We start from the raw sequence: 5,070 nt of genomic DNA, 5'->3' as shown, positions 1-5,070 counted from the left end.
TGCCAGGCACTGTGCTAAGTGATTTACAATTATTTCATTGGATCCTAACAACTTTGGGAGGTAAGTGCTATTATTATCCCCATTTTACAGATAAGGAAACTAAGGCAGGCATAGGGGAAGTGACTTGCCCAGAATCACACAGCTAGTAAGTGTCAAGTCTCTGAGGTCAGATTTGAACTCAGGTCTTCCAGGCCTAGCACTTTATGCATCAGGGCACCACCTTGCTACTGCCCCATAGCCACATAGCATCCATGGAGTACACAAGAATATCTTGGAGACTAAAGGTTCAGAACAGTCCATCAGAAGAGATAAGAAGACATATGAGAAAAATATAATTAATTTTCATGTGAGAAACATAGGATTCTCCAGCCTTGGCACCAGAGCATCCCAGGCTCAAAGTCTTTCAGTGAACAGGATATTCAAACTCAACATCATTCTTGACTCCTTACTCCCACTTACCCCACATAGCTAAAGGGTTGCCAGTTCTCACCATTTCTACCTCCTCAAAATTCCCCATGTGTTCTCCCCTTCTCTACATTTATACAACCATAGGCCTAGCCCACACTCTCATCACCTCCCAGCTGAACTATTACAATAGCTTCTGTATAGCTCTCCCCTCCTCCAGTCTCTCCCCTCTCTAATCCATCCCCCACACAGGTGCTACAGTGATTTTCCTAAAACACAGGTGTGACCATGTCAGCCCCCACCCTTATTCAATAAACTCTAGTGACTCTAGGATCCTATAGAAATTGCTCTGTTTGGCATTCAATGCCCTTCCCAATCTGGGCCCAAACTACCTTTCTAGGGTGATTACACATTGCATACCACCACAATATACCATGTTCAGACAAACTGGACTTCTCGTTGGTTCTCGCACATAAGACATTCCTCTGGATCTTTGCATTCTCTGTTCCTCATAAACAACTCATCTCTGTCTTTCAGAATTTCCTTCAAAGACCGAGATGAGGCCAACACTTAGGAAATGTATGTTTGAAATCTTAGAATGACTCCCATGCGAAGCTGCAAATAGAAAATTTAGCAGCAATGAGGGGCTACATTCATTGGCTGGGACACGTTGACTCAACTCATTAACTCAGATCACCCCCTTCACCATCATCCTTCATTATTAGACTCTAAAAATGTTCATTTCTAAGCTCCCTGAGGGCAGAGAACCCTCCTTCATTTTTGGTTTTCTATTCTCAACACTTTGTACACTGCCAAGCACCAAGTAGGTGCTTAATCAATGCTTGTTGACTCATTTCATACAAGTCTTCCCACACTTCCTTGAACTGATGATCATCCCTTCTTTTTTTTTTTTTTTTTTTTTTGGTGATCATCCCTTCTTAATGGTACCATGGTATTCCATTAATTCATTGCCACAATTGGCTTTTCCATTCCCCCATAGGTCCATTCCACTGTTTAGCCAACTCTATTACTAGGATTACTAGGATTTTTTCCCACCTTGAAACTCCTGCTCATTGCTCTGAATTCTTTCTTCTTGGACCTAGATTAAGTCATTTTTCTCTTCCAGGGGATTTTTGTTGTTCAGTACTTTCAGTTATGTCCAAATCTTCACGACCCCATTTGGGGTTTTCTTGGCAGAAAAACTGGAGTGATTTGCTATTTCCTTCTACTACTGATTTTATAGATGAAGAAACAGGTAAACAGGGGTAAGTGACTTGCCCAGGGTCACACAGCTAGTAAGTGTCTGAAGTTGGATTTGAACTCAGATTTCCCTGACTCCACTGAGCCACCTAGCTTCCTCTTCCATGGGACGGCACTTCAATCATTATGATAACAACAAAACTAGCATTTACATAACTATTTAAGGTTTGCAAAGCACTTTACAAATATGACATAATTTTATCTTCTTAATAATTCTGGAAGGGGGCAGCTAGGCGGTGCAGTGGATAAAGCACAGGCCCTAGATTCGGGAGGACCTGTGTTCAAATCTGGCCTCAGACACATGACACTTATTAGCTGTGTGACCCTGGGCAAGTCACTTAACCCCAATTGCCTCACTAAAAAGAAAGAAAGAGGGGCAGCTAGGTGGCGCAGTGGATTGAGCACTGGCCCTGGAGTCAGGAGTACCTGAGTTCAAATCCGGCCTCAAACACTTAATACTTACTAGCTGTGTGACCCTGGGCAAGTCACAACCCCAATTGCCTCACTAAAATAAAAAGGAAAGGAAGGAAGGAAGAAAGGAAGGAAGGAAGGAAGGAAGGAAGGAAGAAAGGAAGGAAGAAAGGAAGGAAGGAAGGAAGAAAGAAAGGAAGGAAGGAAGGAAGGAAGGAAGGAAGGAAGGAAGGAAGGAAGGAAGGAAGGAAGGAAGGAAGGAAGGAAGGAAGGAAGGAAGGAAGGAAGGAAGGAAGGAAGGAAGGAAGGAAGGAAGGAAGGAAGGAAGAAAAAAGAAAGAAAGAAAGAATTCTGGAAGATAGATGCTATTATTATCTCCATTTTACAGATGAGGAAACTGAGGTGTAGATTAAATGACTTGCCCAGGATACCACAGCTAATCAGTGGCCAAGACCAAATTTGAATGTATCTTCCTGACTCCACTCTAACACACTAACCACTGTGCCACCTAATTGCCTTCAGATGAGGCTAAGGAGGACAGAGCCTAGAGATGCACAGCCGAGGTCATCCACACTACCCTCCCCAGCCCTTCTAGTGTTGCTAAGGGACTTCACTAAATCTTCTCTTCTCCAATCTAAACACCTGCAGTTCCTTAAACCAAACATCAGATGCAGGAAAACCAAGGCCCTTTACCGTCCTGCCTGCTCTCCTCTGGATATGTTCCAGCTTATCAATGGTGCTCTTGAAATGGAGAACCTAGGACTGAACACTAGATCCCAGATCTAGTCTGCCCATGCAGAGCATAACCCCTCCCAGTGGAAGAGCCATCAGAGTGCTACACTGCTACCCAAAGAACTGTTCAAAGACTTGGAGAAAGCGTCCCTCCTCCCAACACGTTGTGTGGGTTCTCCATGATGGATTACTGGGTGGACATGAACAATGACTCAAACAGATGGATGAAAAAGCCAGGATGGGTCACAATCTACACCACTGGATGAAATATCCACGTGGATAAGAGTTAGAGCTTCAAGGAAAGATTAAAATAAGGTAAACTTCAAGGAAGGAAAGATCATTTTCCACTGGCAATGGGGAAGGCTTAATTATAAGGATGCAGCCTGGTATTTAACAGGGTTTTAAAGTCAGGAGACCTGGGTTTGAATCCTAGCTCTGACATCTACTAGTTCTATGGCCCTGGGTGAGTCACTTTGTTCCTATAAGCCTCTGTTTCCTTATCTGTGAGATGGGGATAAGAGATGCACTACCCACATTACTGTTGAGTGAAAAATTATTTATAAACCTTAAAAAACACCATAGTAACGGGAGTTATTATTATCTTAGGAGTAGCTTGCACCCCCAGCAGCCCTGACAGGGTTCCAGGCCTAAAGCCCCAAATTTACAGAGTATCTATCTAGCATGTAAAACTCTATCTTCCCAAATACCTTTCCTTTCTTGGCCATTTGGGTTAGCAGACAGTGAACTCATCCAAGCTAACTATAGCAACACCCCCCTAACCCAGGAACCAGATGGCCAGAAGCCTGAGCGGGCAGCATACTCAAAAGGAACCCAAAGAGCCTCCAAGTGGGAGAACTGATGAAAATAGCCCTGAGACAGAGACGTTACAGGAGACTCTCCAAAAAGGAAGGGACTATTATTGGCTGCCAACAGTCTTAGAAGATGTGACCCACTCTATTCCCTCCAGCACCAAAACTACAAACCATCAGATAAGTGTCAGGCCATGGAGAGATCAAGAAGAGAATGGATTTGGAGGGAAAAAGAGGAAACATAAGCAGATTATTTTTTAAAAAAAGATGAGAGAGCAGTGAACACATACATGATGTGCAATAAAAATGGTAGCAAATATTAGAGCCAGAGTGAGTGGCCTTGGGTTTGGTCATGTTATGGGGATCTCAGAGTTAAAAGAGAAATCAAGGGTCATCTCATCCAAACCATGCTGAATGAGGATACACTTGACCTCATTACACTTTGATATAGTTATAATTTCTAGGACATGTTTTCCTAAGTCAAGCCAAAATCTACCTCTGGGCATGTTTTGCCCTTGCTTCTATGTCTTGGCCCTTTGGGGACCAAGGAGAACAAGGAAAGAAGGAAGGAAGGAAGGAAGGAAGGAAGGAAGGAAGGAAGGAAGGAAGGAAGGAAGGAAGGAAGGAAGGAAGGAAGGAAGGAAGGAAGGAAGGAAGGAAGAAAGGAAAGTAGGAAGGCAGGCAGGAAGGCAGGAAGGCAGGCAGGCAGGCAGGCAGGCAGGCAGGCAGGCAGGCAGGAAGGAAGGAAGGAAGGAAGGAAGGAAGGAAGGAAGGGGAAAGAAGAGAGGAAGAAAGCAAGGAAGGAAGAGGAATGGAGGAAAAGAAGGAGGAAGGGAGGGAAGGAAGGATGGTAGGAAGGAAGGAAGGAAAGAAGGAAGGAAGGAAGGAAGGAAGGAAGGAAGGAAGGAAGGAAGGAAGGAAGGAAGGAAGGAAGGAAGGAAGGAAGGAAGGAAAGAAGGAAGGGAGGGAAGGAGGGAGGAAGGGAGGGAAGGAGGGAGGGCAAAAGGAGAAAGAGATGGAGGAAGAAGGTAAGTAAGGAGGAAGGAAGGATGAAAAAGAAAGAGAAAAATGCTTCAAGCTGTACTCTGAGTCTATCAGTTCTCTATCTGAGATAGATAGCATGTTTCATAATGAATTTTTTGGGAAAAAAATTTAGAACATTCCACAAATATTTGTGTCCTCCTTTCACAGGGATGGTGCCAATCTTCTCTGTATCATTATAATTTTAGTATATGTTCTGACAAGCAAGCATAAGCCTTCCCTTCTTTGGATTGAGCATTCCCATGGCCCTCAATTTTCTTTTCTGCTAAATAAGTGGGTTATAGGCTAAGTCCCTCCTGGTCCACTGACTACTGAAGGTAGCACTTAATTTCAAGTACAGCCATGCTAAAGACATGCCAACAACTACTATACACTATGTTTGGGTGGAGGTGGTAAAACCTTAATTGACAAA

General features: G+C 43.7%; 1 non-coding gene across 1 annotated transcript; it reads right to left on the bottom strand.

The window, feature by feature from the left end:
• Positions 1-4,763: 4,763 nt before the first annotated feature.
• LOC122727014 lies at positions 4,764-4,867 on the bottom strand. The gene has a single exon (XR_006352994.1). It is a non-coding gene; the product is annotated as a U6 spliceosomal RNA (small nuclear RNA).
• Positions 4,868-5,070: the final 203 nt, after the last annotated feature.

Source organism: Dromiciops gliroides, chromosome 4, assembly GCF_019393635.1.
Source record: "Dromiciops gliroides isolate mDroGli1 chromosome 4, mDroGli1.pri, whole genome shotgun sequence".
NCBI lineage: Eukaryota > Metazoa > Chordata > Mammalia > Microbiotheria > Microbiotheriidae > Dromiciops > Dromiciops gliroides.
This window is presented reverse-complemented; position numbering and strand designations above follow the sequence as displayed.